The sequence below is a fragment of the Neoarius graeffei genome, chromosome 6 (genome assembly GCF_027579695.1).
Source record: "Neoarius graeffei isolate fNeoGra1 chromosome 6, fNeoGra1.pri, whole genome shotgun sequence".
In the NCBI taxonomy this organism is placed as follows: Eukaryota; Metazoa; Chordata; class Actinopteri; order Siluriformes; family Ariidae; genus Neoarius; species Neoarius graeffei.
In genome coordinates this window covers 34,179,128-34,200,353 of record NC_083574.1, presented here as the reverse complement: position 1 = coordinate 34,200,353, position 21,226 = coordinate 34,179,128, and positions in this window count along the sequence as shown.

Genomic DNA, 21,226 nt, shown 5'->3' with positions numbered 1-21,226 from the left:
AGAGTTCTTAAGAAGCAAGACAGCACCAGAAGGAATCGCATCAAAGATTATAGTGTATTCCTTTGGTGGAGTAGGTACATTGTATCTGTGTAAGAGTTCAGACTAGGACATTAAATCACTACTCGAGTTAACACTCTGAGGTCCTGGGCCTGTCAGACACTCTGTGGCAGTCTGATAAACCTTAACATTTTTAAGTATTTCATCTAACTAAAAACATCCATGGAAAAGTGACACACATGGTTATATTCTGGGCACCCTCAGCAATAATAATATGAGAGTAAAGTGAATGGAATTAAATTTGTTTTTATTTAAATTAAGTGCAAACAACCTTACAAAACTATTTTCAGAGCCTTCAAACCTTGTAAAAAAAACACTATAAATCAAGTCAAAATCAAATCAAGTTTATTTGTACAGCGCTTTTAACAATAAACATTGTCGCAAAGCAGCTTTACAGAATTTATAAATATATCTGCACAAGACTTTTGAAGTCTGAACCTTGTAAACATAGGTGTTGGCTACATAAAAGTAAGAATGACATTCAGAAATGTTCTGTAGTTTCAATACTAATTGTAGAAACTTCAGACTACCTATGTTTTCTCCAAAGCCAATTGCCCTTTCAAATGAATATTGATGAGGTGTAATTCACCTGTAATCCCCCCGTCACTGTCAATAGTCCATTTGTCAAAGACGAAGGCCCTGGCCACTGTACCTCCCTGCCCCCACACCTCTCTGCTTGGAAAGTTACTGCAAAGAAAAGAATCCCTAAAAGCCAAAGCTATCACAGTCACAGATTCACATATTCTGGCTTCTTCTAAATCTTACAATGAATATACCCTCTTCAACTGTAAGATACTCAATAAAATGTTCAATAGCTAATGATCATCCCTGGATTGTGTCTCTCTGCTGTCAGTCCTCATTGCAGTCATCATCTGGATGCCAAGCATCATAACAGTTCCTGTCAGGTTGAAGGCAAAGGAAAACATCACACGTTTTGCACTTCCACAAGGTTTTTGTTTTCCTTCCCTTCAACCTGCAGTACACACAGGCTCTGCGACCATCACCGGCCCTATTCCCATTTGTGTTCAGCTCAATCCCACAAACTGGCTTGTGAGCCTTGCCAACTTTCTTCAGAGGAGCCTTTGGGGCCTCAAAGTTTCTCAGTTGGTATGGAAACAAGTGAACATGTACACTTGTTTATACTAGTGAAATGGGGCGTGTTCTCACCTCCCCTTGCTACACAATGAGCGAATGACGACACTGATGTTCCATGTGTTTAACATGTGAATAGCTGATGGGTGTGTCATTAAGAGGCTGCAGCTGGCTGAAGTACTGAAATTCGTAAGATTTGTTTTTATTTACAAAGTGCTAAAGATAAAGTTTGTTTTAAAGATATATACAGTATATTTGAAAACGGGGGCGGCACGGTGGTGTAGTGGTTAGCGCTGTCACCTCACAGCAAGAAGGTCCGGGTTCGAGCCCCATGGCCGGCGAGGGCCTTTCTGTGCGGAGTTTGCATGTTCTCCCCGTGTCCGCGTGGGTTTCCTCCGGGTGCTCCGGTTTCCCCCACAGTCCAAAGACATGCAGGTTAGGTTAACTGGTGACTCTAAATTGACCGTAGGTGTGAATGTGAGTGTGAATGGTTGTCTATGTGTCAGCCCTGTGATGACCTGGCGACTTGTCCAGGGTGTACCCCGCCTTTCGCCTGTAGTCAGCTGGGATAGGCTCCAGCTTGCCTGCAACCCTATAGAACAGGATAAAGCTGCTAGAGATAATGAGATGAGATATTTGAAAACAAGAAGTTTCAAGGTTTCTAGTGGTGTTACTTGAATGTTTCTACTGTAGCACAAAAACTCGTGGCGCTTTAGATGTGTGTTTACTAACAGTCCTAAAAGTCCCCTGTGGGGGGTCAGCAACCTGAGAGTGTTGAAGCTGATTAACCAGGTAAATACCATGACCATTACATTACAGGGATTTAGCAGACGCTGTTATCCAGAGCGATGTACAATGTAACCAGAGCAGCCTGGCGAGTTAGGTGCCTTGCTCAAGGGCATGTCAGCCGTTCCTGCAGGTCCAGGGAATTGAATCAGCAACCATTTGGTCCCAAAGCTGTTTCTCTAACCATTAGGCCATATTGGTTATGTCCCCAAACCAGTTTTCCAAAAACAGTGTTCTGTGTTTATATATCTCTATTGTTCCAGACATAATATCTATGGGGGGAAAAAGTTATGTTTATAAATCAAAGACCAGGAAAGAAGCATCTGCTTGTGAAAACGAGACAGTTTTAAGTTTTTTTTTTCAACATAATTTTCTCTTAGGGCGGCACAGTGGTATAGTGGTTAGCGCTGTCGCCTCACAGCAAGAAGGTCCGGGTTTGAGCCCCGTGGCCGGCGAGGGCCTTTCTGTGTGGAGTTTGCATGTTCTCCCCGTGTCCGTGTGGGTTTCCTCTGGGTGCTCCGGTTTCCCCCACAGTCCAAAGACATGCAGGTTAGGTTAACTGGTGACTCTAAATTGACCGTAGGTGTGAATGTGAGTGTGAATGGTTGTCTGTGTCTAAGCCCATGTTTACATTAGACTGTATCAGCGGATCATCAGATTAACATTTTTAAAACGATTAGTGTGCACACAGCAACACCAATACACGATTTGCGTGCACACAGCAACGCCAGTACACAGATACGCTCGGCTCCGCAGGCATCCTGCGCTCCAAATCACTCCGCCCTGAACAGCGAGTGCCCTCTGGAGGGTGCGCACTCCGGCCCTGCGCAGCTCACAGAGCGCACGAGTGAAGTGCACAAGCCACGATTCGGGACTGAGCCGCTGTGTGTGTGATCCCAGCGCATATCACTTACTACTTGCAAGTGGAAGGATGGCAAGCCTAAAGACAATCATAACTACACAATGGGCAGTATTTGCATCAGTATTTGCAGTATTTTCATACTTTTATACTCTTTAATGAAAGGTGATACAAGGTGGAAGTCCGCACCGTTTTTCAGCAGTTGCGTCACATGACCAACGCCAGCGAATCAGGAAGGTGGATGTCACAGTGACGTTGTCCAATGAGACGCCAGCTAGAGCTCAGCACAGCGTATCCGTGTATTCTGAATGTTTACACAGCACCGGAGCTGACATGATCTGGATTGAATACATGGACGCTGGCGAATTCCCGTTTCCCGGCGTTTCCAGGGGGTTTAATGTAAACGGACAGTGCATCCGCGAAGAAAACGAGACAGATACGGTCTAATGTAAACATAGCCTATGTGTCAGCCCTGTGATGACCTGGCGACTTGTCCAGGGTGTACCCCGCCTTTCGCCCGTAGTCAGCTGGGATAGGCTCCAGCTTGCCTGCAACCCTGTAGAACAGGATAAAGCGGCTAGAGATGATGAGATGAGATAATTTTCTCTTACTTTGTAACAATAAAAGCCACCAAGTTTCAAGAACAAGTAGTTAGGAATAAATTTCCATTTAGAGTTAGGGTTTTTAAGAAACTGTTTAATCCAAGTTTTTTTTTTAAAGGAAAACTGAGATCATCCTTCGAGTGGTATGAGTAGTGCTCATCTCTGAGTACCTTTCAGGGAAGTCCTAAGGTCAGTCCTGTTTCTGTGGCTATGTTCTCATAGGTTGGTATTTTGAGCTGTTAGAAACAGTCCTTGGCAGTTAGGGAAGATCACCAGAAGTCATTAGACACTTTTCAGACCAAACAGTTCTCAGGATTCATTGCAAGTAACTACTCACTGGGTAGCTCTCCTGAGAACTACATACCTTCAAGGCCCCCTGTTTTCATTCGCACCACCAGTAGAAACGCTGAAGTGATGCAAGTCGGCTTGCTAGCATGAAGTTAGCAGGAAATGAGTGAAGATTTTTAGATTTTACTTAGAAGCATTAAAATCATGCTGCATTTCATCCATCGCATATAGGCTCAATAAAGCCTGGACTACTTTGTTGGTCCATTTGCCTGAGTTTATTTTTTAATGTTAAGAGCTGTTTTCACTGCTAACATTTTACACAGAGTTTTAAAATTAGAGGTGGCTGGTGCTGCATTGGCTTGCGTTTGACCAGTCAACATACACTTGCATCACTCATGGTTCCTCTTGTGCTGGGAGGGTACCTCAAAAAAAGGGGGTTGGGGGACTTTCTCCAACAGTTCTAAGAACAATGAAAAAGGTCCTGTTGTCTGCAAGCACCTTTGGGCATTTTCACAGTCTCTTATGGCCCTTTTCCACTACCCTTTTTCAGCTCACTTCAGCTCGCTTCAGCTCACTTCAGCCTGACACGGCTCGCGTTTCGACTATCTCAGAACAGCACGACTCAGCTCACTTCAGCCCTGCTTAGCACCCAAAGCTCGCACGGTTTTGGAGTGGGGCTGAAGCGAGCCAAACCGAGCCGAGTGGGGCTAGGGGCGTGAGGAGACACTCCCCTGTGCACTGATTGGTGAGGAGGAGTGTCCTCACATGCCCACACACGCCCCGTGAGCACGCTGGGATCTGTAAAGACCGTAAACCCGGAAGAAGAATAATTACGAATTACGAGAATTTCTGAAGCCTTATGCGCCTCGTCTCATCTATACGCCCTTGCCAGTATCTGTTGGCGTTGTCGGTGACAACAAGCCACAGCACCAAGACCAGCAACACTAACGACTCCATGTCCTCCATGTTTATTGTTTACTATCCGGGTCGTGAGACTACCGCTTAAAAGGTCACTGATGTCACTGTTTGCGCCGCCTAACGACATCACGTGACGTCCACCCACTTTCGCTAACTCCACCCAATGTGTCCACCCACTTCCAGCCAACACGGTTCAGCGCGGTTGTAGTCGAAATGCAACTCCAACAGCCCCACTCAGCTCGACTCAGCCCAACTCAGCACGGCACGGCTCAGCCCAACTCAGCCGCGTTGGTAGTGGAAAACCGGCAATAGAGTACTGAGTATGCATAGAAATGAGGGTTAACGTTCCAATATTTATACATAGGCATGTAAAATATCATGAATAAATACGTAATAGTACCTTTTTAAATAGCAGTACCTTTAAGTAACTAACAAAAATATTTTTGTCTTGAAAATATACAGGGCAGTTAAATTTTAGACAAAATTGAGTTTCCCACTTCAGGTTTCTAACTGAAATAATTTCTGAAGTATATATATATATATATATATATATATATATACACACACAGTGGTGCTTGAAAGTTTGTGAACACTTTAGAATTTTCTATATTTCTGCATATGACCTAAAACGTCATCAGATTTTCACACAAGTCCTAAAAGTAGGTAAAGAGAACCCAGTTAAACAAATGAGACAAAAATATTATACTTGGTCATTTATTTATTGAGGAAAATAATCCAATATTACATATCTGTCAGTGGCAAAAGTATGTGAATCCTCTAGGATTAGCAGTTAATTTGAAGGTGATATTACAGTCAGGTGTTTTCAATCAATGGGATGACAATCAGGTATGAGTGGGCACCCTGTTTTATTTAAAGAACAGGGATCTATCAAAGTCTGAGCTTCACAAAACATGTTTGTGGAAGTGTATCATGGCACGAACAAAGGAGATTTCTGAGGACCTCAGAAAAAGCGTTGTTGATGCTCATCAGGCTGGAAAAGGTTACAAAACCATCTCTAAAGAGTTTGGACTCCACCAATCCACAGTCAGACAGATTGTGTACAAATGGAGGAAATTCAAGACCATTATTACCCTCCCCAGGAGTGGTCGACCAACAAAGATCGCTCCAAGAGTAAGGTGTGTAATAGTCGGTGAGGTCACAGAAGGACCCCAGGGTAACTTCTAAGCAACTGAAGGCCTCTCTCACATTGGCTAATATTAATATTCATGAGTCCACCATCAGGAGAACACTGAACAACAATGGTGTGCATGGCAGGGTTGCAAGGAGAAAGCCACTGCTCTCCAAAAAGAACATTGCTGCTCATCTGCAGTTTGCAGATGATCTGCAGTCCCATCTGTGAAACATGGCGGTGGTAGTATCATGGTTAGGGCCTGTTTTGCTGCATCTGGGCGAGGACGGCTTGCCATCATTGATGGAACAATGAATTCTGAATTATACCAGCAAATTCTAAAGGAAAATGTCAGGACATCTGTCCATGAAGTGAATCTCAAGAGAAGGTGGGTCATGCAGCAAGACAACGACCCTAAGCACACAAATCGTTCTACCAAAGAATGGTTAAAGAAGAATAAAGTTAATGTTTTGGAATGGCCAAGTCAAAGTCCTGACCTTAATCCAATTTAAATATTGTGGAAGGACCTGAAGCGAGCAGTTCATGTGAGGAAACCCACCAACATCCCAGAGTTGAAGCTGTTCTGTACGGAGGAATGGGCTAAAATTCCTCCAAGCCGGTGTGCAGGACTGATCAACAGTTACCAGAAACGTTTAGTTGTAGTTATTGCTGCACAAGGGGGTCACACCAGATACTGAAAACAAAGGTTTACATACTTTTGCCACTCACAGGTATGTAATATTGGATCATTTTCCTCAATAAATAAATGAGCAAGTATAATATTTTTGCCTCATTTGTTTAACTGGGTTCTCTTTATCTACTTTTAGGACTTGTGTGAAAATCTGATGATGTTTTTGGTCATATTTATGCAGAAATATAGAAAATTTTAAAGGGTTCACAAACTTTCAAGCACCACTGTAGGTCCATCTCAGAAACTGGTCTTTCATTTGGGACATTATGGTCAAAATTTTTTTCTAATTTTAATATTTTTTTTGCATTTACCGTACACTCAATGTTTCTTTTGTCATGTTTAATAAGAATAAAGATAGTATCTTGCTTTATCTGGCCTCCACTGTGGAATTTTTTTTTTGAATTACATTTCAAATGCTTTTGTAAAATTGATTTTTATATAAAATAACTCCATCATGAAGAATTAAAGCCCCTCCTTCACAGATGAGTGAAAATATTGAATAAATTTCCTCTTTTTGATTGCTTGGGTTAAAAATGCCAAGTTATGATGACTGAATTGATTATTCACTTAAATATTAATATGATACATTTTGGGTATTTGATATGGCGAAATAGGACTTGTACCGACTGTACCGGCTGAAGGTCGCGCGGGTCTCTGCTGCGGCGCGCGAGCAACAGGACCTCACTACCGCACCAGACGGAACACGAGGCAGGGGTGGGGCAAAATGACTGGCTGTAGATTCTATGAAAAGTTCGATCTAAATTGACCATGGTTGCAAAATATTGGCCAAAAATACGCAAACACTGCGAAATATGAAAGTAAGATGAAAAAGAAACATTCTATTGCCTTATACTGCAAGACTAAAACAAAATAAAACTGTCAAAACTCACCTTTTCAGTGATAACATCCGAACAGATCACCCGCGTAACAGAAAGACCGCAAATGGAAGCACGATCAACTTCTAACTGCTGGAGTGGAAAATTCCATTCTACACATGCAAATTGTTAATGTGTGTCCTTCCCCGCACACAAATAACACACTACGGTAAAAAAATAGACCACAACTCATTTTATAGCTCAGAAATTAATACAAGACCAGCTACCATCGTAACATATTCTGTAAGAAACATATTCTATACCTAACTTTCAGCTTTCGTTTTAAAAAACAAAATCACAGATTTATAACTAAATTTTTATATGGCGTAGTGATTTTAAGTTACTACTTTTGGTGAGGTAGTGACCTTGACCCTGAGGCTTTCCATTTAGATTAAAACACACGATCGTATTGGTTTTGGATATGCGGAAAATGGAGTTACAACGGTGATCAAATATTTTGCATGATGTTTTATTATGGTTATGATTATTCTGTGAGCGCAACAATGTATAAAGTTACAACTTAAAATACAATTAGTGATAACTGTACACTTTTCAGTGGACTACAACCTTTTTAAGGGAATGCGATGTAGTCAACCATTTATCATTATCATATCCAAGATCAAGCCGCCATTTTTCCACAAATTTGCAGAATTTTTGGCAAATTCTGAACAGAGTATTCACATCAAAGATTTAGTTTTATCTGTATTATTTCTTTCATCATTTTATTTCAAATTAAAACCAACATCACCATTCAAAACCGTATAGTTTATTGACTGTGAGTATATTTATTGGGGTACCCCCACAGTACCCAGTTTCTGAGACAGACCCATATATATATATATATATATATATATATATATATATATATATATATACACACACACACACAGTTAGGTCCATATATATTTGGACACTGACACAAATTTTGTTTTTTTTACCTGTTTACTGAACCATATTCAAGTTATAGTTAAATAATGGACATGGACATAAAGTCGAAGGTATCCACATTAAAATTGGATGAAGGGTTTAGGAGTTTCAGCTCCTTAACATGTGCCACCCTGTTTTTAAAGGGACCAAAAGTAATTGGACAATTGACTCAAAGGCTATTTCATGGGCAGGTGTGGGAAATTCCTTCGTTATGTCATTCTCAATTAAGCAGATAAAAGGCCTGGAGTTGATTTGAGGTGTGGTGCTTGCATTTGGAAGATTTTGCTGTGAAGAAAACATGCGGTCAAAGGAGCTCTCCATACAGGTGAAACAAGCCATCCTTAAGCTGCGAAAACAGAAAAAAACCCATCCGAGAAATTGCTACAATATTAGGAGTGGCAAAATCTACAGTTTGGTACATCCTGAGAAAGAAAGAAAGCACTGGTGAACTCATCAATGCAAAAAGACCTGGATGCCCACAGAAGACAACAGTGGTGGATGATCGCAGAATAATTTCCATGGTGAAGAGAAACCCCTTCACAACAGCCAACCAAGTGAACAACACTCTCCAGGAGGTAGGCGTATCAATATCCAAATCTACCATAAAGAGAAGACTGCATGAAAGTAAATACAGAGGGTTCACTGCACAGTGCGAGCCACTCATAAGTCTCAAGGATAAAAAGGCTAGATTGGACTTTGCTAAAAAACATCTAAAAAAGCCAGCACAGTTCTGGAAGAACATTCTTTGGACAGATGAAACCAAGATCAACCTCTACCAGAATGATGGAAAGAAAAAAGTATGGCGAAGGCATGGTACAGCTCATGATCCAAAGCATACCACATCATCTGTAAAACACGGCGGAGGCAGTGTGATGACTTGGGCATGCATGGCTCCCAGTGGCACTGGGTCACTAGTGTTTATTGATGATGTGACACAGGACAGAAGCAGCCGGATTAATTCTGAGGTATTCAATGACATACTGTGTGCTCAAATCCAGCCAAACTGATTGGTCGGCGTTTCATAATACAGATGGACAATGACCCAAAACATAAAGCCAAAGCAACCCAGGAGTTTATTAAAGCAAAGAAGTGGAATATTCTTGAATGGCCAAGTCAGTCACCTGATCTCAACCCAATTGAGCATGCATTTCACTTGTTAAAGACTAAACTTCAGACAGAAAGGCCCACAAACAAACAGCAACTGAAAACCGCTGCAGTAAAGGCCTGGCAGAACATTAAAAAGAGGAAACACAGCGTCTGGTGATGCCCATGAGTTCAAGACTTCAGGCAGTCATTGCCAACAAAGGGTTTTCAACCAAGTATTAGAAATGAACATTTTATTTACAATTATTTAATTTGTCCAATTACTTTTGAGCCCCTGAAATGAAGAGATTGTGTTTAAAAAATGCTTTAGTTCCTCACATTTTTATGCAATCATTTTGTTCAACCCACTGAATTAAAGCTGAAAGTCTGAACTTCAACTGCATCTGAATTGTTTTGTTCAAAATTCATTGTGGTTATGTACAGAACCAAAATTAGAAAAATGTTGTCTCTGTCCAAATATTTATGGACCTGACTGTATATACACACACCACACACACACGTACACAATACTCATGATATAAATATATATCCGTATGTACCCATACACACATATATACACCTATATTATCAATAGAATGCTATTGTAATTCCTCCTCCCTATACCTCATAAAGATCTGTTCCTTATACCTTTTTTTGAACTGGTTTATAGTTGTACATTTCATGAGCTCCACATTCAAACTGTTCCATAGCTTTCCTCCACAAATAGAAATACTGAACATTTTTAACGTTGTCCTAGCACTGCGAAATTTAAATTTCAATTTCCCCCTAAAATTATAGCCCCCCCTCTTTATCCGAGAACATTGTTTGGATATTCCTTGGTACTTTATAATTCCTTACTTTGTACATTATTAAGGCAGTTTTATATTCTATAATATCCCTGAATTTTAAACATTTTGAATTTAAGAATAGTGAATTAGTATGATCTTGGTAACTAGCATTATGAATTATTCTTATAGCTCTTTTTTGAAGTATAGTTATTTCATGAAGTGAACATTTATACGTATTTCCTCACACCACTGAGCAGTAATTTAAGTACGGTAAAACCAGGGAACAGTAAAGAATGTAGAGTGAATTATAGTCCAGGACGTGCTTAGCTATACTCAACACAGATATGCTTCTTGATAGTTTAATTAGTATGTATTTTATATGTGATTTCTATAATCTATTATTACCCCAAGAAATTTATTATTAGAAACTCTTTCAATGTCAACACCATCTACCAGTAAATTTATTGCCTTATTTATTTTATAATTATTAAATAACATGATTTTTGTTTTGGGGCGGCACGGTGGTGTAGTGGTTAGCGCTGTTGCCTCACAGCAAGAAGGTCCAGGTTCGAGCCCCGTGGCCGACGAAGGCCTTTCTGTGCAGAGTTTGCATGTTCTCCCCGTGTTCACCTGGGTTTCCCCCCAAAACATGCAGGTTAGGTTAACTGGTTAGGTTAACTCTAAATTGACCGTAGGTGTGAATGGTTGTCTGTGTCTATGTGTCAGCCCTGTGATGACCTGGCGACTTGTCCAGGGTGTACCCCGCCTTTCGCCCGTAGTCAGCTGGGATAGGCTCCAGCTTGCCTGCGACCCTGTAGAACAGGATAAAGCGGCTAGAGATAATGAGATGAGACGTTGCACATATCATTTATATAAAGGCTGAACAGTTTAGGATCCAATACTGACCCCTGGAGGACACCACAAGCAATGTTCAAACGAGATGACACAGAGTCACCCAACTTCACAAATTGTGTCCTGTTGCTCAAATAATTTCTTATCCAATTTAATACAACTCCCCTGATCCCATATTGTTCCATCTTATTAATTAATATATCATGATTAATAGAATCAAAAGCTTTTTGGAGATCAATAAATATCCCAGCGACATATTTTTTATCATCTATAGAGTTACTGATTTCTTCAATTGACTCCATTAGTGCCAGCTCTGTTGATCTACTGTATTTGCTCTAAATCCATATTGACTATCACTGAGTAGTTTGTATTTTTCAATGAATTTATCTAATGTTATTGAATAGTTTTTCAAAAATTTGTGAAGTTGTGTTTGTCCCCAGATTTATACAATAAAATTACTTTTGCTATTTTCATATTGCTTGGAAATGTACCTGTTTGAAATGACAAGTTACAGATGTATGTTAATGGTTTAGAAATCCTCCCCAATAATAGTTTCCCTCTCATCTACTGGTGTAAGAAATATAGAACAAGAATTCCTCTTTATAATATTATCAATACAATCATCATTTGTTACCGGATCAGAGATATTTTGAGCTAATCTTGGTCCAACATTAACAAAAAAATTATTAAAACTATTATCAACTACATCCATGTTATAATTTTCGATATCTTTGTCATTAAAATATTTAGGGTAATGTATTTGTCCAGAGCCATCTTTAATAATACTATTTAATATATTCCATATTTCTTTAATATTATTTTTGCTATTATCTATTAATTTGCTATAATAATCCTTCCTACATCTCCATATGATACTCGTTAACTTGTTTTTATATTTTTTATTTTTATTTTCTGCCTCTTTGGTTCTTAATTTAATAAATTCTCCATATAGAGTATTTTTCTTCTTACATGCATTTTGTAATCCCTTAGTAATCCAAGGTTGGTCATTATAGCTTTGTTTTGTACTATATTGCTTCAGTGGGCAATTCTTATCATATAATAATTTGAATATACTTAAAAATGTATCATATGCTCTATCAGTGCTATTCTCTGTATAAACTGATTCCCAGTCTTGCAGTAATAAATCATTATTTAATGCAAACATGGCTTCCTCTGTCCTAACTCTTCTGTACTTAAGTTTATGGTCTGTCACATTTCTCTTGCAATTACAGTCATAAATTGTAAAAACTGGTAGATGATCACTAATATCACTCAGTGCGTTTACATGCACATCCAAATCGAGCTACTGTCGGTAATCGAGCTAAGGGTCCCAGCAGGGGTGCCAGAGAAATCCAATCCTACATGCACACAAGGAAATCGAGCTATTGTGTGAGGTACATTGTGCACCCAAGCCACAGGTGGCGCTACACGCCCCATCGTGTTGGTACACTTCCAGTTGTCATCATGAAGAAGAGCTATTCAAGAGTATAAACAAAGTTTCCGTGCTCAAGCTGTTAGGCTTGCTCTAACAGACTGTATGGCTACAGACTGTCCTGCGCAGACCACTGTTTTGTAAGACAACTTATTTTGCACAATTGTATATTTTTCTAAAGTCCATTTTTTGCTTACAAAATTATTATTTTTTGCTTACAATTTAACTTATGTCTCAAGGCCCGGTCCCACTGGCCGATGGACACAAAACATATGCAAAAAGGACACAGCGGACGAGCAAAATTTCGGGGGTGGCTCTATCCATTTTCATCCGCTCCAGAAATGGACAAAATTGGCAAAAATTGGCGAAAACAGAACGGAAAAGAACGGACGTGGGTAGTATATAGCGGGGATGTTAAAGGCATGTTCATAGGAAGCCTAGCGGATGAAAGCGGATGGAAGTGGATGACAGCTCCGAAGGGGTTACCGGTGATAACTGAGAAGTGGACGCATAGCAGAAAGAGCGGATGCATAGCGGATGAAGGGGATGCATCACGTATGCCTAACGGAAACAAAGGGCATGTTGCGCGGATGTATATCGGATGCAGACTGTTCACTGCACATGCGGGGGGTATGAATTGCGTCTGCTCCGCGGATATAAAGGGATGCAGCACGCACGCCGTCAGCATAAAGCGGAAAGACGTGCTGGCGGCTACATCGATACATCTCTACTACTAGATGATTTTCTCCCCCTTTTTATACAAAATATCGATTGTCCGCTAGGTGTCCTTCTACATACTCTAGACATACTCCAGACATCCTAAATATACGAGATACATCCCAGATATAAACGCTTTGTCCGTTTTGAATACTTTATATACGAGATGCATACGCTTACATCCTTTCTATTTCCGTGCTACTAACGATGAATAGACGTTTCATGTACCTTATCTTTCCTCCCTCTTTCCGTTTTCAGCTGCAGCGGATGTGAGTTGCGAGGATGCCCAGAGGATGCAGAGAGGATACAGCAGATGTTTAACGGATGATAACGGACACGGCGGAAAGTTCATCCGTTCTAAAAGTTTTGTGCAGCTCAAAACTTTTTGCACGGATGAAATCACAGTGGACGGATGCTCGATGGATAGAGCGTATGAAGCAGGTATGCAATGAGTACACAACGGATGCATAGCATTTTCCAACGGATGGCAAAGACTTTTTTACGTTTTACATCCTCTTTGCATCCGTAAGTGCAGTGGGACCGGGCCTTTAATAAACACACAAAAAGTTCAATTGTTTTGTTTTTATTGACATTCTTCAGATGTTGGGCATTATATATATATACACACACAAATACAATGACTTGTTTATGTACACAATTCACAGCTATGCAACAGCTGTACAGATGTATTTGGTGATACAGTAAGTGAGCTAAATTTTAACAGTGCAAACAATGCCACAAAAAGAAAAGATTCATGCCGTTGTCATGCTGACCGAGGCTGTTGTGTTTCCCGCTTGTGGTCTCGTCACTCGTCACTTCCGGAAGGGGCAGTGCTGAAGTAAGTAGCTCGAATACCTAGCTCAATAGGGTATACATGCACTAAGTAGCTCGGCAGAAATCACATAATCTAGGTCGTGTAGCTCGATTCCGAGAAATCAAGTTCGGTTCAATTTCAGCCGAATTAAGGTGTATACATGGCATTTTGAATTTCGATTTCAGTCGAACAACGGCAGAAATTCGATTCTCTCTATGTGCATGTAAACGCACTGGTTGCACGTTGTTGCGAACAGGTCACAAGAAGACTTTAGCCCCCAAAATGTCCGCAAAAAGAAGAAAGCTAGATGCCGAATGCAGGGCTTTCAACAAAACATGGACTGCTAAGTATGTTTATGTGAACAAACATTTTCAGTGATGAAGTTTAACAAATCCAGGTATAGATCCTCTCTCACCGATGATTATGTCAGCTGTGCTTCGCATCTCCACCTCAGACATTCAACCTGACTTTGATGCACTCGTTAAAGACCAACAGAGACTAGATTTCTCTCACTGAACAAATAAAAAACTGAAAAACACCAAATGAGGTGATTAGACTACAAATGTGGGCATCATTATTATAATATGATGTATCTTGCTTGATATTTGGAGTAGAAAGACAATATTGTGATTGTGTTTTGGGGTGAATGTGACTGAAAAAAATGGTACAAACATTCACATTTTGTTAACCATTGTTTTGGGAAATTTGATTGAATAAATTAAATTTTTTGTAAGGCAACCTTGTTTTTTCCATACTCTTACCAGTCTTAGCAGCTTGTAAAAACAATGTTATTTACTGCTTTATATAAAGAAATACAATTAATATTATGCAGAATTTAGTTCAGCCTTTTGGTCCGGCCCTCCACAAAATTTTCTGTTTCTCATGTGGCCCCATGGAAAAAATAATTGCCCACCCCTGCAGTACAGCATGACAGCATTCCATACATTCAGGCTTCCCAAGATCTCTTAGGCCCGCTTAGCTCTGAATGCAAAGTAGCATTAACTTCGAATGAAGCCTCGCTGGTTCAAGCCTTAAAAGAGTCCCTGGTAATGACTAGACTTCCAGCACCAGAGCCGTTCACGTTCTACAACCAACCCTCCTGCTACTTAAACCAAAAGGCCCATAAAATGTGTCTGTTGTTAAGAAAATCACTTTATCTATAAATGTGAAAATTTTGCAGCAATGCCTTTAGAAGAGAAGAAAAAATTTGTCATCAGTAACAATATGTGCTATGGTTGGCTCAGAGTCAGCCATGTTGCCAAAAACTGTAGAAAGAGAGCCACTTGTAACATCTGCAGGTGGAATCACCCATCTCCACTTCATGAGGAATGTCCTCTAGGTGAAAAGCCAGAAGCACTACCGCAAAAGGAAAGTTCTTCCACTAACTTATGCAGTGTGAAAATAGACAGTGGTGACTGCATTTCAATGATTGTCCCAGTGTGGCTTTCTAGTGCAGCTAAGGATAGCCCAGAAATCTTGGTATATGCATTACTAGATACACAAAACAGCAATTCCTTCATAGACCAAGATATCTGCCAAAAAATTCAAGCTCACACAAAACCTGTCAAATTGAAGCTGTCAACAATGACTGATAAAAGTTCAATAGTGAATTGCCACAGAGCTGTTGGAATGAGGGTGAGAGGGTATCGTTCATAAGATTGCATTGAGCTACCACCAGCATACATGCAGGAATACATCCCGCTGGAGAAAAATAGTATTCCTACTCGTGAAACAGCGACAAGGTGGGTCCACCTTCTCAGCGTGGCCGAAGAGATGCCAGACTTGTTGAACTGTCCTGTAGGACTCCTAATTGGCTATTACTGTGCAAGGGCTCTCAAACCAAAGGAAGTGGTATCAGGGGAAGAGCATGAACCCTACGCAGTCAAGACGGTGTTAGGCTGGAGTATAGTTGGAGCCACTATGCCTTGCACTAGCACAAGAAATGAGACAGGATTCTGCCATCGCATTTCTGTGAAAGAACTTCCACCCATCACATCTGCCTCTGTGATTAAGGCATTAAAGACAGACTTTCTTGACACAAATTCCAAAGACAAGACAATATCTCAAGAAGATATTCAATTTCTAAACATTTTGAATGAGAAAGTCAAGCACAATCAAGAAGGACATCTGGAGATGCCTCTACCATTTAGAGCGCGTCCTCAGCTTCCGAACAATAGGCAGCTTGCCACAGTGCGTCTAAAACATTTAAAAAGAAAAATGGAGAAGAGTCCTAAATACAAGGAGGATTACATTAAATTCGTGGACAGTGTCTTTAGAGATGGTGATGCAGAAGAGACAAGTGTGGCCCCCAAAGAAGGCAACACATGGTACATTCCGCACCATGGGGTGCATCATCCTAGGAAGCCTGAAAAAATTAGGGTCGTATTTGACTGCTCAGCCAAATTCGAAGGCACCTCTCTGAATGACCACCTTCTCACAGGCCCAGACTTAAAGACCACTCTGACTGGAGTTCTGGGTAGATTTAGCCAACATAAGATCGCAGTTAATTGCGATGTGGAGAAAATGTTTCATGGCTTTCACGTCAGCCCAGAAGATCGTGATTTCATGAGGTTCCTGTGGTGGGACAATAGAAACACAGAAAGCAAGCCTAAGGAATACCACATGTGAGTGCACATATTCGGTGCTGCATCATCACAAGGATGCGCTAATTATGGCATGAAACACCTTGCCAGCAAATATGAGAAGAACTACCCAATGGCAGCGAGTTTCATCCAGAAGAATTTTTATGTGGATGACGGGCTGGTCAGTGTCAATTCTGTTGAAAAGGCCAACCAGCTCGTTAGTGAAGCACGAGAAGTCTGTAGTAAGGGACAGCTGCATTTACACAAATTTGTCTCCAGCAACAGAGAAGTTTTGGATGCAATACTAGAGACTGAATGTGCTAGCGCTGTGAAAAATGTAGATCTGAACTACAACGAGCTTCCAATGCAGAGTGTACTGGGAGTAAAGTGGAACATTGAGAGGGATGCATTTTCATTCAATGTTGTCCTCACAGAAAAGGCAGCCACAAGAAGAGGAATCCTATCAACAGTCACCAGTGTTTACGACCCATTGGGATTTCTCACTCCCTACCTCTTGAATGGTAAAAGAGTGCTGCAAGAGATGTGCAAACAGGGTGTGGGATGGGATGAACATGTTCCTCCTGAACTAAAGCCAAAGTGGGAAGCATGGCTCCATGACTAACACTACGTTCAGACTGCAACCTGAAATGACCCATATCCAATTTGTTGTGAAATCCGATTTTTTTGTTAGGCCGTTCACATTACCAATTATATGAGACTTGTATGCGATCTCCAATATGAACGGAAAACGACCCAAAAGTGTCCCGCATGCACAAATTGACACGTAATATAAGCACATCTACGTAATATGTAAACAAAAAAAAGCGCACTCTTCAAGTTTGCAAGTAAAGCATGGAGATGAGGCGAGACCTGGCGATGTGGTTTTTGTGGCGGCGGCGGAACTCACACAATAATCTGATTAATGTGGGCAGCAGACTAATGAGACCAAAGGTGTCAAATTACTGGAAATTTCCAGAACAATCTTATAATCTTGCAATACAGGATGGTTTAACATCCAGGTCCCTACCAAATCCACCATTAGCTTCAGTGCTTAATTTGTAAAGTGGGAGGTCCCGGAGCGCAGAGGATGAGTGGCTCTGGTGCGAAAAAAAAGAAGGGGGGCGCTTCTGGGCATGTATTGTAATAACACTGCAAATTAAGTTCATCTGCGAAAAACCCCGCTCACACTCTGCACTTGAGATAGGGACAGTGTTGATCGCGGCCAAGAGGCCCTTCAGTTCATCTGGGATGAATTCTCCATTACTTTCCCTGAATTCCCTGAATGCCCTGATGACGTCGTGGGTCATTGATGCAAAACTGCTGGCAGAGCGCTTCCACTTCTTTTTCCCTGAACAGCGCGTCTTCCTCCCACGGCCACGGAAGTGTGCACCCTCCTTTTCCATAATATACAAACAGATATTTTGTGGATGTCGTTTCATGAGAGAAATCACCAACAAGATAGATATCAAAATCAGACATTAACACTAAGTAAACTTGCATTTATTTATTTAATTATTTGGGTTTTTTTCTATTTTGTTACATAGTCAAGAGAGGTGGCGGATCACCGGATCCAGTGTAAATAGCTGCCGGAGCCAGCGTCTGAGGTTCCGGAGCGCACTCCGGCTTGCTCCCCCTCAAATTAAGCCCTGATTAGCTTGATCAATTCTAGAAAAGTCTATTTAAATTCTGAAAACTGTACAAATGTTATTGTTTTCCACCAAAGAGGCGGGATTAGCCAACGCAGAATAGTGACGTTTGTCTCTTGTTGATGACGTGTGGGTCGCATGAATGCGACCTGTCTGGTCAGACTGCAGTCGCATGTGAAAATAACGGATATGCATCGGAATTAGGACCACATATCCAAGCGGCCTGGGTCGCATGTGAAAAAATCGGATCTGTGTCGTTCAGATTGTCAATAACAAATTGGATACAGGTCACATATGGGCAAAAAAATCGGATATGGGTCGTTTCAGGGTGCAGTCTGAACCAGTGGCGGCTGGCTTTTGTAAAAGTGAGGGAGGAAGGAATGCTTGGTTGAAGGTCACGGGCCCCAATGCGACCGCACCTGCTGGACCGGCTATAGTTACACGCACAGGTTGAGTTGATAATAGTTTTTCCTGAATAATTCATTAACATCCTTTCCACGGTGTCAAACAACTGGCAACAGTCAACAAGTAAAAGAACAACAATAACATTATTTCACAACTATTTACATGGGATATAGCCGTGTTTAAGACAAACATTGATGTTAAGGAATGATTCAGGCCAACTGATTGAGGCTCCCTATTTATATATCAAGTCAATTCTCCGTGCTGTCTGATTTGCAAATCTATCTGTGACCTGATCGTACCACGCTGGATCTTTTTGGAGTGTCTTGAGAATCTTTTTTTCAATTGAAATAATGGCCAGATGTTTTAATCTCTCCTGCCCCATTGCGTTGCGTGTGTACGTTTTAATTCTCTTGAGGCACGAAAAACTCCTTTCAACCCCTGCAGAGGTTGCGCCAATTGTTCCAATCAGGGACATGAGCCTGTACAACTGTGGCATCGCCCCATCAAGACCGCTGGACTTCATGAAGCCAAGGGCATCGCAATGTTTTCTTGATGAATTTATTTCTGCATTGTGATAAAAATGCTGCAGTTCGATTCTCAGCTTTTCTTGATCAAAAAGGTGGCCATATGTCTCCATCAAATTTGACAGTAGCTGCGTAGGAAATGATATTTTGAACGAGTCGAATTTCGCCGCATCCAAAAGCTCCATGAAGCGCAAGCGGTCGAGGTGTTGAAAGCGCTGAGTTATTTGAGTGCGCAAGTTGTCGTGGATGGAATCATAAAGTGCTCTGTAGGACTGACGGGGATTAAGCAGCCTTCTTTTGACCCTGTGAGACAAGTCAGGGTCTTCTGTTAGAGAGGCAGCCCTGGCGTAGATTTTGTCAAAGGCGCTCTGTACTTTTAGCTCATCCAATATTTGCAGGAGATTCTCTATTCGCCGTTTGCAAAAGGCGACATCCATGGATTTGTGCTGCAAGATGTCAAACACCACGTCAGTGTGCGAAAACAACTGCTCAAAAGTGAAGAGTAAAAACGCAAATTCAAACTCTTGCATTTTCGACCTCAAACCATCAGCTAAACGTATTGTCTCATCATCCATCATTGGGCGCTCAGTAATGTTCTCGAAAATCTGAAGTAGTTCGTCATAATTTGAAGCAACCGTGTTCACGACCCTAGAGGAAAAGTTCCAGCGAGTGGGAGCGCTCCGGGGAATGCGGGCGCAACTGAACTCCTCGAGTAAAGAAACCCTCTTGCTGGACTTGGAGAAAAAAGACGTGAAGCCACCCAAGTGAGCAAAGAAGTATTTTGCTTGGGGAATGGTCTTAACACCCTGACTTAAAACTAGGTTTAAGCGATGTGCATAGCAGTGGACAAACGTTGCACAGGGAGCCAATTCTCTCACTTTAGCCTGAAGGCCATTCAAGTCCGAGGCCATGACCGCGGCACCATCGTAAGTCTGAGCGACAAGTTTATCCTTGAAATTGAAACCTGACAACTCAGTCTGCACGAAATCGAACAAGGATTGTGCACTGCGACCACTGGACACATCAAAAAATCCTAGAAAGCGTTCCTGAATTGTACCTTGATTATCGACATAGCGCAAGATGACAGACAGTTGTGAATGACAGCTTATGTCTGTGGTCTCGTCGATTTGCCACGAGAAGAAGGGTGCCGTGTTAAGTTGCTTTTGGATTTCTGAATTAATTGAACCAGCTATAGCGGATATTAGATCATTCTGGATTGTTTTTGACATGCCTGTGAAGACAGTCGAACTTTCCAGATGCTCTGCCAGAACACGATCATAGCGAGCAATAACCTCCGCTAGCTCCCTGTAATTGCCCTTATTGTCCGAATTCCCCCCTTCTTCATGTCCCCTCAGTGACAACTCTTGCATGCCTAGGTAGGCTGTTGCATCTATCAGACGTTTTAATACCTCTCTATTGCGACTCACTTTAGCATTGTGCTGCTGGATTTGCAGCCGCACACCCTCGTCTACCACCCTATCTATTGGCATGGTGCCTAGTAAGGACAGTCGGATAGCAGCACCAACGTGGTCTTGACACTTCTCATGGCGTTTGGTTGCCCTATCTAGATTTTTTAAATCATTGAAACCATGAACACTCCACGCTTGTGATTTGGCATTGTTCATTAGCAAACAGGGCCAGCAATATAATCGATGGGTGGTAACGCTACCAGTGAGCCATGTGTACCTAGCAAACCATGTAGCATTCACTGTACTGCCTTTGCCATTGGGTTTTGTGATTTCGATTTTAGGGGTTGGTCTACCTGCTGCTTTGATGGCTAATTTTTCACTGTAGCTCAGCCCATGGAAGGGTTTTGCAAGCAAAACATTCACCACGTCCTCTGTTTCCATTACTTTATTCGTAGAATATCTATAACATAGTCAATCCACTTCCACCTCGCTGTTCTCACTCTGACTGCCGAAGTGCCCGAGTCACCGGATCTAGAAGTTAAGTTTGATAAGATAACCCCTCCCCCCAGGCAGCTAAGGCCTCTACTTATTGGTTCATTGCGCAACTAGGGCTGCAGCCTATTGGTTGATATTTTGTAGCACTTGTCAGATCTCTTAGCTAGTCCCACCCTCTTAGAGGAGGATTTTCCTCCTCTCTCTCATTGAAGTCTATGTTAACCACGAGCCGCCAGTGCCGGAGACTGTTTGAAT